Below are 14275 nucleotides of genomic sequence, written 5' to 3'. Positions count from 1 at the left end.
AGTGTCTACACAAATTGCACGAGTCTCCTCTGGGCTGTCATGCCACGACCTGAATAGGTCAGGTCCTTCTGAGGACCCTATGGACAGCCTAGGGAGACAACCAGCATCATGAAGGTCTATAAATAACGAGCTACTCTCGAACCACTAACGAGTTACACTCGAATTCCAAAACCTATACTAGCTCAAACTTTTACCTTTCGACCGACCGTTCAAAATTGCGCCAAATTACTCAACAAAACTGCGCACCTTTTTCTCTTTGGTTAAAACGCTCCACTCAAAATTCCATAGCACCCCCAAACCCATCCGCCTGCTACCGATTCAATCGGACTGCTGGTGCTCCCTTGCACCTGCCAGTGCAGACGGTCCCTCCTCCTTCCCCCCCCCCCCCCCACTTTTCCTGTCTTGGACAGAGAGGCCGGCCAAGGCCGGCACCTGTGCCCACGACAGGCGTGCGCTACAACAGCTTGCTCTGAACGTGCACGTAAAACCCTTTGACCTTGACCTTGACTAACTGGAAAAATGCAGCAGTTTTTCCCCGAAGACTACGTATAAGAATTACCTAATGCAATAGCTGATGATTAGGGACTGTCTCAAAATGTCATCATGGTCCCTTAATAAATCAGTATGCACTAGTGAGTGGTATTATTCAAAACAAACCCTAATTTTATATCTAAAGGTTTCACAGTCGATTTCGGAAGATTTTAAAGTTTCAAGTGGTTCGTTTTTAGAACACTCGTCTCCCCTTCCCAACAACTGGTGTTGGGCAAACTCCAGTCACATTAGTTAATTCCACTCAATTTCTAAGCTTAGACATGAATATTTGGACTACAAGTGTTTAAACTAAGGCTAGGAATCCATGTGTATGTATTGTGTACGTATTGCAGACTGAGTTTTGACTGTTTCTATGTACCGGTATGTGTATACATGTATATTCATGTGTGTGAAGGTTGTTTGTCCTTTTAAATGGAGATTACAAAAAGACATAGACCTGTGGGCATTATCTACCTTTTTTAACATTATACATACAGTGTTGTCATTAAGAATAAAAAATAGCAGGTGAAAATTAAATTATAGGCGAGCATTAATCACGATACAGAAAAAGACCCAATGGTGAATAACGAATGTTTAGGTTATTTTTATGTGAAGGAAGGAAATGTTTTATTTAACGACGCACTTTTATTTACGGTTATATGGCGTCAGACATATGGTTAAGGAACACATGGATATTAAGAGAGGAAACCCGCTGTCGACACTATATGGGCTACTCTTTTCGATTAGCAGCAAGGGATCTTTTATATGCGCCATCCCACAGACATGATAGCACATACCACAGCCTTTGATATACCAGTCGTGGTGCAATGGGCCCACTGACGGGGATCGATCCCAGACCGACCGTGCATCAAGCGAACACTTTACCACTGGGCTACGTCCCGCCCCCTGATAACATTATTGAAATTCACAACTTTAATAAATCATCTATGATATGAAGACTATTGAATTATAAATAATATTTCTGGAAGTAGAGAAGAAGACAGAGATTAAAGTCTAAACTCAAGTTTTTTAAGCACGTATGTGGGGCCTACGGGCCCTCTTAAAAAGTTGACTGGGTATGTTTTCAGTAACCAAACTAATCTGAACAATGTCATGTTTCACACTTTTCGTGGTGGGGTTACATGCACATACATACAGTATACTCTGCGTGACCTCACTGGCAATGTCTGTAGTCTACGTCATACTAAATTGATTGCAAGCTCTCGCAACCGCTTACCTTCCTGAACACGCTACTGGTTACTAACAAACCAAAATCAAGAAATATAAACTAAGGCGTGTTTCCACGTTGTTATATTCTCCAGTGGCGTAGCGTGGGTTGCCAGCGCCTGGGGCGAGGCAAGTATTGCGCCCCCCAACCAGTGGACCGTTAGCACTCCCCGAGTCCCTTCCTCCAGTCCAGAATTTTGCGCCCTGGACAACCACCCCGGTGGCCCCACCTACGTGACAGAGCTAAAGATTAAATTTAACACAGCTTATTGCATTGCCAAAGAACAAACGTCTTTTAAAAATTTTAACTCTTTTAATCTTAAAAAAGAAAAAAGGTCTTAATATTACACCAGGATACGCCAATGATGTGAAGTGTGCTGGAATGCTTTCAACGGTAGCTAGAACAATAAAAGAAAATAGTGCAAAAGAATTAGCCCAAGCTAACTATTTTTCACTGATGATAGATGGTGCAACAGACAGTTCCATATCCGAGAATGAGGTGATATATGTTCGCTCATTAAATAAATCTGGTCTCCCAGAAAATAAAATGTTAGCACTTAAGGAACTAGAACATGCCCATGCCGATGGTGTTATCTCTGCAATTATAGATGCTATGTCTGTAATGGGATTAGGTGAAGAAGATTTAAAAACTAAATTGATTGGTTTCTGCGCTGATGGTGCCAGTGTTAACATGGGGCAGAGAAATGGAGTTGTGGCAAAGTTGCGAGAAAATACCCCTCATTTAATTAATTTTCACTGCATGGCCCATCGGCTAGAATTGGCGTTACTTCAGCTACAAAAAGAAGAAGAAAGAGTCCCATGGTTCTAGCAGTTTCAGATTGTTTGCAGTTGATATGGAAGACTTATCATTTCATCCCTAAGAGCAAGAGGGAACTCAAAATGATTGGTGATGAGTTGGAAGCTAGGATATATAGCACTACACCAGTGAAGGGAACTAGGTGGGTCCCTCATCTTGACAGAGCATTGAGAGTGTTTCTTGAGGGGAAGAAGGGTGGAGATTTGGCATCCGACTATGGCCACTATGCAGCAGTATGCACTCACATGGAAAGTTTAGCAGCTACCAGTAAAAACATTGACATTAAACAGAGAGATAACAGAATTAAAAAACAGATGGCAAGTTTAAAATGTGTTGCATTCTGCCATTTCCTTGCATACCTTTTTGAGAGGTGGTTTTGTTGAGTCTCAAGATTCAGTCTAGGACTCTAATACTACTCACTGTACCATCAGCAATTCAGGATTGTGTGGAAACCATCAGCAACATGAAGGATGCACCCATTTCTGGTGGGCTTCAGGAGAAGTTTGTTATGTGTATGGAAGGTCAGAAGACAAATGACTCTGAATTCTGTACATTCCAGGGAGACATAATGAAATATGAAGACACATTATCACAGGCTGTTGGAAAAATTGTTGACATAACTTTAAAGAATTACAGGATCGATTTCAAAATCTTCTAAGAACCAATAAAGATGGTGGTGTTTTTTTCATTTTTCATCATGACACATGGCCACTCTAAAAAAGAGCTGATGGCATTTGGTAATCAGGAACTTGAAGTGTTGTCTAAATGGTTTGCTTTATATATATATATATATATATATATATATATATATATATATATATATATATTATCCATACTAATACCTGTACTTTATATGTTGCCTGGCGAGTAACAATATCAAGGTTGCTAGTGGGGGTTTTGTCATTCACTAGCCAGTTGGCGAGTAAATATAAAGCGCTGCTTTGCGCCCTGTACGCCACTGATACTCTCACCCTGGTGGGTCGTTGTCTCTATTAAATCGTGCCATTTGGGATTTCCCCTAGTTTTAAAGTAATATGCCACCTATCGTTTGTTTATGTTTCCAAGTCTCACAGTAAGATGTGTAGACAGTCAAGTAGATAAGAAAATTTAAATATATCCAATTCTTTATTACATTTTATCTTAAAAATTAGTTTTTCTACACATGAACCAAAAACAGGTCAAAAACACATGACCCGTATGCCAATTAAAACTATTGTAGTTTTCTTAATTTATGGCGATCATGCCCAAAATATATATCGAGCAAATAAGGGCGCTAAAATTTGAAAACGTAAACTAGGATTTAGATCAGTTTTACATTAAAAATATGGCTATTACTACAATATGTATAGTGAGTAAAGAAAGAAAGAAATATTTTATTTAATGACGCACTCAACACATTTTATTTACGGTTATATGGCGTCAGACATATGGCTAAGGACCACACAGATTTTGAGAGGAAACCCGCTGTCGCCACTACATGGGCTACTCTCCCGATTAGCAGCAAGGGATCTTTTATTTGCGCTTCTCACAGGCAGGATAGCACAAACCATGGCCTTTGTTGAACCAGTTATGGATCACTGGTCGGTGAAAGTGGTTTACACCTACCCATTGAGCCTTGCGGAGCACTCACTCAGGGTTTGGAGTCGGTATCTGGATTAAAAATCCTATGCCTCGACTGGGATCCGAACCCAGTACCTACCAGCCTGTAGATCGATGGCCTACCACGACGCCACTGAGGCCGGTGTATAGTGAGTATTATATTTGAACAAATATTACGAAAATATTTAGATAAAAAATACAATTAGAAATAACCAAAGCTATTTATAAAAACCAAAAAAAGAAGTCTGTTCCACCTTATCTTGAAAGCAATATTTTAAACACCATGCAGCAATCTGCTGACAGCTAAATCAATAATTTTTGAAAAATAAAAAGTTCCTTATTTATTCATTAATTCCTCAAGACATAAATTCAATCAAGCAAGTTGCAGCTATATATTTTGTTCTTATGACATTTTGCGCTTCTGTACTTGAAACTAGTAAATAACGCTACTGTAGCGTCTTAGCTCAGAACAGGGGAGATAATAAAACAGGTGGCGCGTCACTCGTCAGGGTCCAACAAACTCGGATAGCTGTATTTTTTCATTGCTTTGTCATTCTTTGTTATACCACGATCATAAGGGGCCAAAACCTTATCGGCTCTTACAGGACGTTCCTATACAGCACGGTTCTGCACAGGACGGTCTATAGTATACGCTGCAGTGAACGGTTACCAGTCGTTACTAGTTGACGTTTGTCTTTACGTGTACTGAGATATATGGGGGGGGGGGGGGGGGGGGGGGAGTGAGTGATAATAAAGAAAATATATGTATATTGTGGATAATAGGATTAAAAAAAATATATAGTGATGACGGCACTGTACAGGACGTTCCTACACAGGGCGGTCTAGTATTTTATATACTTAGGTATGGTGGAAAACACATAACAGTAAAGGGAATAAATATATATTTTGTATCGTTCCTACACAGGGCGGTCTAGTATTTTATATACTTAGATATGGTGGAAAACACATTAACAGTAGAGGGAATAAATATATATTTTGTATATAAAGAAAATATATGTATATTTTGGATAATACTCGGGGAAAAAAAAAAATATATTTAACGTGTGCGTGTGCGAGTATTAAAAAAAATATATAGTGATGACGGCTCTGTACAGGACGTTCCTACACAGCACGGTTCTGAACATGACTGTCTATAGTATACACTGCAGTGAATGGTTACCAGTTGACGTTTGTCTACACGTGTACTGAGATATGAGGGGGAAAGTCAGTAATAATAAAGAAAATATATATATATTGTGGGTAATAATCAAAAATATATATATGAAAAGCCGGGATTGTTTTTATATATCGTCAACGTCCCTAACTGCGTTATACTTCAAATTCCGTTCACTTTGTTTTCTCGGGCACGGTTCGCGCAATCGACATCCGATTTGTTGTCATCGGCATGTCGTTCATTTATAAGGTTTTTCTTCACAGTTCAGGAACATTTTTATAAACAATAAAGTTGAGAAAAGTAAGTATTTAAATACAAAACTTTACAAACTCCTAAAACCATTAATTTTACTAAGTCGTTTTTGTTTATTCCTTAAAATTACCGATATGGGGTCCACATAACTCGTAGAAATTGACTTAAAATGGAGAAAGATGAATTAACATTCGATGCGTGTCACATGACCTCACAACGTGCCAGATCAACAAGGCCAAAGAATTTAATTTTTATGATTTTTAGGACCCCTGTTAGAATTTGTTTTCAATTATTATATTCGATCTGCAAAAGGTATGCTACATTTTTGTGCCTCTATTGTAGTGAATAGTATTCATAATCCATTCATAACAGTTGTAAATAATTTTGAGTATATAAATTTTGTTAATTTAGAATCAATTCATTAAAAAAATTATATTTTACAAACTATGCGCAGGTATAGACGTAATGCCTATCAGTATTGACATCAAGTGTGAGCGATGTGTGTTGATAAAACGCGGACAGAACCAGAACGCTTGACAAATTGAATTTTTCCTTTTAAACAAATTGAATAAATTAAGTGTTCGGCAACTGTGCATAATTAAGAAACATATATTTTTTCATGTAGTTGTCTTAAAAATGGAAAATAATGAACTGCACATACGCATTACGATACTTTTTGCAAACGCATGCGCCTGAACGCAGTTAGAAACGTCGCACTTTTTCCTGTTTACTGTAGGGTGTTTCACTTTTGTTTACTAGAATGGATTTGTTTTACATCTAAATTGTTGATTTTTTTACGTTAAATGATTAAAATCTATTTTGTTTCACGTATCGTAGCTGAAAAATGTAGAATAATATTTCCGTAAATATCGTATTCGTGTTTTTGTTGTTAGGTGAACGCAGTTTGGGACGTCGATGGTATAACGTGTGGGTGTGTAGTATTAAAAAAAAAAATATATATATATAGATGTATATAGTGATGACGGCTCTATACAGGACGTTCCTACACAGGGCGGTCTAGTATTTTATATACTTAGATAGGGTGGAAAAGACATTAACAGTAAAGGTAATAAATATATATTTTGTATAATACGCAATGCGTTCGTGTTGACACTGTATAAAAACGTGTGCATGGGTAGGCCTACACTTTGCCGCATAAAAACTCAACTTTGCCACTCCAATTTTTTTCCTTTTCCCAGTTAGATAGACATTAAGAAAAATGCAACAAAACACATTCTGATATTTAAAATATTACTTTACTGTTAAAACAAACTGATACGTAATTTCAAGTCACTCAGTTGATCGCTTATAACCTGAAGCCAGTCGGAGACAAACCAGGTTTCTGGGACCCTGTCGATCGTCGCGCCATCTGGAATAGAGTTATCTCCACCTGTTTCAGCTAAGACGCCCAACGTGTGTACTTCTGCGGTGTTCTCGCTGCTCCATTTAAGCGGCGCGGCCCGCTCCGCTAATCCATTTTGTCGTCCTCCTTTCACGTTCTGCCGCCCTCCTTTATTTTCCCGCACCTATCTACGCTACAAAATTCACACTTTTTTCTACACAAAAATAATCAATATTCTGCACACTGGACATCAAAGGAAACAAATCGCGTGTGTACAAAAAAGCAACTGACGAAAAACTTCAGTAGCTTACGACAGTTATTGTACTGTAATTTAACAGTATTTTTAACAGCCTCTATTTTGTCCCATACCTGTATCCATTTGTATGTTTGATACACACAATAAAAGTGATATTTATTTGAGCAGTGAAAATATTTAATTTTTTTATGGATTCGGCAATCTCCTACTAAAAAACCGCTTATTTTGAAATCTTTATTAAAATAATATTAAAACTTATCGGTTCAACAAAACAGAAATTGCCCGTGAATGTTACACTGACAACTGTCGAAACACGAGTCAGCTTGTATTTCGTATCAACTTTTTTGTACCAAATAATGAGAGGCAAAATAAGGAATATGCATGTCTTTCCACAATGTCGACCAACTAACACACAACGATATATGGTAACCAAGCTTCCTTTTTATTTTTTTCCGTTTTTTGATTTGTTTTGTGTTGTTGTTGTGTGGGGTTTTTTTTGTTGTTGTTTGTTTGTTTTTGTTGTTGTTTTTTTGGGGGGTGTAGTGGGTTTTTTAAGGGTGTGGTATCGCGCAGCCGCCCTCCTTTAATTTTCACCCAGCGAGAACACTGTAAAAATATGAATTCGTCAAATATGTAGATTTTTCTGCATTGTTGGTTCAAGTAAAATTAAAAAAATTCTTCAACTAATTATTGTCATAAAATTACAAAGCACTTTTAAAATGTACTAATGCAATTATTAAGTACCTCGAATCACCAGGGTCCCATACTACATTTTTACTTGTGGTATACTATAATTACTTACTTTAAATGGGTACAATTCAAATCCTAATGGTGATAAAATTTTATTTAATCTTGCTTCCAGTAGTTTGTTTTTTGATTCCATGCTTTTGGCTAACGTAACACTGCATGAAAGTTACCTTGCAGGTATGACTATATCAAATAAAACACCATAGGCGACCATGTTAACGTATGTGTTTAAAAACACTATAAATATTATGCAATATATCAACCAAACTCATCTTCATAAATCAAGGCTAATATATTCGTTCCTTGTATTACGAGGAACGAAGAGGAACGAATATATTAGCCTTGATTTATGAAGATGCAACCAAACTATGACCCATAAATATCAGTACTACAATCCCCACCTCAAAGTATTTACTGAAGTAAATGGTACTTTAAAGTGCATATTTTTAGCCCAGATGAATTTTTTTTTACAACCAACACACTCACATTTATAACCAATCACAGGACTTGTGGTGTTAACTTTTCTATCAAACTTTTTCTCTTTTCTCGAACTTTGACCCATCCGGAACTTATTTGGTTTAGTGCTACCTGCATAGCAACGAGCAACAAAGGGCCGCTATTCTATACGCATTTTTCCGTTTTGACAAAGGTCTCACTACACAGATCACTTCCGGGCGAGAGTTGATTGACGACGGTCCACTGTAGTTCCTAATTGTGAAACGTTATGGTTCACATATTCACTTCTAGGAAATGGTGATGAATTAAAACAATATGTATGTTTAATGGTAAGCCTTCTGGCTGTATTTTACCCATGTTATCTTGTAATATTGTGCATCGACCTTTTGGGACATGGGTGCACAGCGCCAGACCCAGCCGGAGTGAATCGGTTAATGAACCACCTGTTCGGACCGGTACTACAGCCAGATGCGGTCATATAGCATAAAACAGACGGAAATGGTCTCAATTTTGGAGTGAAAATAAATGCTTATATAATGTATGTTCGCAATGGTGTATGTTGTTAGTGCCAATGAGAACCCGTTCTATTGGCAATCTTCGTTTGAAGTTGGGCAATTTGGTTTCAATGGCAGATGACATCTGTGTAGTGAGACCATAATGTAAAACATGAAATTAAGGTTTATTCCCCCCAAAATAAGTTTAGCAAGCCAAAATGAAAATGTACTAGTGTAGCATCCTTATAAAAGGTAATTCATCGATGTGGATTTGAGCCAAGCTTATTGGGGCCCTATTTGGGTAAATATTGCAAACGTAAAAAAAAAATTATTATTATTTTTTTTTTTTAAATTTTTGTGTGTGTGTGTGTCAAAATCTATATTCTAGTGTTCTTACATGTAATATATAAATTGATCTGAGTGTCTTAACATGGAGTTTCTCATTGTAAAAGGTCAAAATTCAAGGTCACAAGGTCAATATCCACATTCACCCTAATTTCTGTGATTTTGTGCATAATGAATTTTTTCGAATGTACAGTCATAGTGACAAACAGTCTTGATGGTATTGTGAATATATAACATAATATTCTACTATAAAAGTAGAATTTGTATCTGCCATTAATAATGTGTGGATCTTCATGCTGAAATATACAGAAAAAAACAGGATTTCAACACTTCACTATGAAACAATTGTTGAAAACTAATATTTTTAATGAACTAACTAGATAATTAGCTTCTTTGTATGTTCCATATATCAGAAGTACAAACAAGGTCATACATTACCATATAGTGGCTGTTTGTTTTATGGCCATCTATTGTGTGGATGACCAAGGAGTAACAATGTGATATGAAGTTTTATTGGATGGTATGGTGCATCTATCTTTTGGTGTATTGTTTAGAGTTCATAAGTTACACAGGTCTAGTATAGCTTTTCATGGTGTAAATAACCCAAATTATAAAATTTACTTCAAACAAGTTTGACAAAACTTGTCACTAGACTTTAAGGTCTCACTACACAGATCACTTCTGGGTGATAGTTCATTGATGACGGTCCACTATAGTTCCTAATTGTGACACGTTATGGTTCACATATTCACTTCTAGGAAATGGTGAAGAATTAAAACAATATGTATGTTTAATGGTAATGGTCCCTTTTGGGACATGGGTGTATAGCGCAAGAGACAGCCCGAGTGAATCGGTTAATGAACCACCTGTTCGGATCGGTACTACAGCCAGATGCGGTCATATAGCAAAAAACTGAGACGGAAATGGTCTCAATTTTGGAGTGAAAATAAATGCTTATATAATGTATGTTCGCAATGGTGTATGTTGTTAGTGCCAATGAGAACCCGTTCTATTGGCAATCTTCGTTTGAATTTGGGCAATTTAACATGGGTTTCAATGGCAGATGACATCTATGTAGTGAGACCAAAATCGTAACTCCGATTAGGTCTCACTACACAGATGTCATCTCCCACTGAAACCCATTTTAAATTGCCCAACTTCAAATGAAGATTGCCAATAGAACAGGTTCTCCTTGGCACTAACAACATACACCATTTCAGGGGCCCAATTTAAAAAATCCGTAACACATTTGAAACCAGAATCTGTGACATTGAAACGGTGAAATGCCCTTAAAAAGTAAAGTTTGTTTTATTTAACTACGCCACTAGAGCACATTGATTTTTTTATCTTATCATCGGCTATTGGACGTCAAACATATGGTCATTCTGACATTTTTTTTTTAAAGGAAACCCGCTGTCGCCACATATGCTACTCTTTTATTTATCATTTCTTTTATTTGCGCTTCCCACAGGCAGGATAGCACAAACCATGGCCTTTGTTGAACCAGTTATGGATCACTGGTCGGTGCAAGTGGTTTACACCTACCCATTGAGCCTTGCGGAGCACTCACTCAGGGTTTGGAGTCGGTATCTGGATAAAAAATCCTATGCCTCGACTGGGATCCGAACCCAGTACCTACCAGCCTGTAGACCGATGGCCTAACCACAACACCACCAAGGCCGGTTGCCCTTAAAAAGTAGACTAGAACTCGTCTTTATAACCGTTCTCAGAGGTACACGCATTTTTAAAATATGAAAAATGCATTTAGTGATATTAAAGGGATGCTCACACAAGGCTTTTGGATTGGTATGCATATTCAACGATATATAATACACATTATTGCTTAATATCAACAAGTATAATCATATAGTTAATTAATAAAACTGATAAATGTGACAGCAATTATATATAACGGGCACAGCTTTTTTGTACCATCCCTGTGAAGGAAATATTTTATTTGACGACGCACTCAACATATTTTATATACGGTTATATGGCGTCGGACATATGGTTAAGGACCACACACATATTGAGGGAGGAAACTAGCTGTCGCCACTTCATGGGCTACTTTCTTTTTTTTATTAGCAGCAAGGGATCTTTTACATGCACCATCCCATAGACAGGATAACACATACCACGGCCTTTGACGTACCGTCGTGGTGCACTGGCTGGAGCGAGAAGTAGCCCAATGGGTCCACCGGGGGGGGGGGATCAATCCCAAACTGACCGCACATCAAGCGAGCGCTTTACCACTGGGCTACGTCTCTCTCTCACACACACACACACACACACACACACACACACACACACACACACACACACACACATCCCAGTGAATACAGCCTCTGGTGAACCAGTGGTTACCTAATACTTACGTGTCATGTCAGGAATTAGTCTTAGAACTAATGAAACAAAATATACCTGATTTTTGCGGATGCATCGCAATGTTCTGTAATAATATCCATCCTAGTAAGCCAGCAATAAGTATATATTATTTTTCAATACCAAATAAACCACCATTGTCAAAGTATCGAAATAACTGTATTATGTTTTGTCCATAAATTAACCCACATACTGAAATAATAATTGGAGTGTTTTCTTAGTTAATTGGTCTTTTCTTTCCGTGGCTTGTACCTGTGGTTCCTGATTGCCAAATGTATATTTAGATGGTCCCCAGTCCATGTGTCTAGACACACTGGAGAAAACTTGAGGTGTTTTCTCTTTTATAGATACATCACCTGTCCTCATAACTAGTGCATATTCCCTACAATTAGTAGACGTGTCCGAACATCCCAACAGCCAATGGGATGGCTTAAATTCTTCCACTGTGTACCCTTCCTGTTCCGGTCACATGACTACAACTTCCTTCTTTTCCCTGAGCGAATCACACAGAGAACTGGAAGAGGGGAGGAAGGGTGGGAAATCATTCCATGAGGACAGGTGATGTATCTATAAAAGAGAAAACACCTCAAGTTTTCTCCATTTCTTTTCAACATCACCTGTCCTCATAACTAGTGCAGCATTCAACAGATGGTGGCGGGTTCCATACTCCGAAGATGTACAAATGTTCACCCCATGGACCGGTAAGAACTGACAGTGGAAGAACGAAAGCCAACCAAAATTAGCCCATCCTTCAAACGATGCATAACAACCAATATCCATGCTGGTAGTATTGAGTGGGAAAGGTGGCATCCGTCAGTGGTGTGGATGAATGAAGTCATGAATTACGAAAAGGGTCAGAAATTCGTTCTCCAACAAGGAAGTTCTGAATGGTGGGTAAGCATCACCACCGCAGATGCAGGTGTTTGGTATACAATTATTGGTTGGATGGTTACCTAACGGAAACAAATATGGTGGAAACATCCATCAGAACATTAAACCAACAAAACCCCGATTTTTTCTTACTAGTAAAACGGTGGAGAAGTTAGTTCAATTAATAGGAAAACAGGTCGTTAGTGTGCAGTGCATTGACTAACTAGTGTTATCCATACAAAAAGTTCCGACACCAACCAGTGCAAAACTACAAAAAGGTGTGCAAAAACAATTTGTCACATGAAGTCCTCACTTGTCGATTCAATGGACATCTTGGGGTACAGTCCTGAATCCGACATCAACGACAACAAGGACAACTAGAGTTAACCAGAGTTTGAGCTGCAACCACCGGACCCAGATGATGGAATCCCTCTACGTCTTCGGTCGATAAATCTCGCAGATAGTAGTTCGCTAAGATGGAATCGGTGGCCCAACAACACCCCGGATACGATGCTGGAACCCGGAGTGTTACAATGCAGCAACATAGTAGCGGCTAAAGCACACAGTTCAGGTGGGGTAAGACGCCGACGGTGGAGGTAACCCTGCTGATTGTTAGGCACACAAAATCGTGGATCGTATCCAAGTAGACACTGTGTTTTTAGTAATGTCTTTCAAATGTCTCTGGTTGTAAGAGAGAAACAATTCTCTGTCGATGTTTGCGAAAGGTGGCAGTTCTCTCCAGGTACAGCTTAAGAGTTCAAACAGAACACAACGACAAATCTTCCATATCATGTGAACCCACAATGGAATAGAGTGCTTTAACATCATAGGTGTGAGAACATTGATCCAGCAACTGATTTTTAGCAACAAAGTTCATCAAAAGACCCAGTGAAAATGAAGAGTAGTCGCGATTAAAACGCACCATGTCGACATTCAAAGCATGTATCTCTGACACTCTTGCCGCTGTAGTGAACCCTATCAAGAACACCGTCTTCCTTGTCCAAACCTCTAAAGAGGAGGCCTTCGCAGCAGGCTCGTAAGGTGCTTGAGACAAGGCCCTCAGAACTAGATTAAGGTCCCATTTCGGTGGCCGAAACCGTTGAATCTGATCCTCGTGCTTGAAACCCTTGAACATGGAGTGGATTTCAGGAACAGCAGCTAGCTTAGTACCCGTGGCAGAGTCCTGAACTGTTGCGATGACCGAAACATAGTCAGCAATCGTAAAGCCTTTGAGTTTCAATGTCAACCGAAGATACAGCAGAAATTCTGCCAAGTTCTTGACATGAATAGTCTCAGGTTTCAGTTTCATACTGAGGCACCATCGATGAAAACACAACCACCGGACATTGTATGTAGCAGCTGTAGATGCCTGTTGAGTTTTCAAAATTGCCAATGTGGTCAAAGAAAACCCCTTCTTCCTTAAACCGTCGGAGATAAGGTCCACACATGTAGTTGGTACAAGCTTGGATGTGAATGGTGCTGTATTGACGTGGGATGAAGCAAGAGGCGATCCCAATCAAGTAGCAGTAGAGGATCTGGTGCCACAAGACGTAGAATGTATGGATACCAGATTCTGCTTGGCCATTTTGGAGCGATGAGAAGTATCCGACAATGGAACTCCTGAAACCGTTGGAGGACTCTCGATAGCAACACTGGTGACGGGAACGCATACGCATCCAGATTGTCCCAACTGATGGCCAAGGCGTCGAGATTCAATGCGTCGGAATCCGATACCAGTGACACGTACAATCGGAGTTGACGAATGAAGCACGTCACAGAAAGA

Source organism: Gigantopelta aegis, chromosome 6 (genome assembly GCF_016097555.1).
Source record: "Gigantopelta aegis isolate Gae_Host chromosome 6, Gae_host_genome, whole genome shotgun sequence".
NCBI lineage: Eukaryota > Metazoa > Mollusca > Gastropoda > Neomphalida > Peltospiridae > Gigantopelta > Gigantopelta aegis.
The sequence above is the reverse complement of the archived record's forward strand: the minus strand, read 5'-3'. Positions refer to the sequence as shown.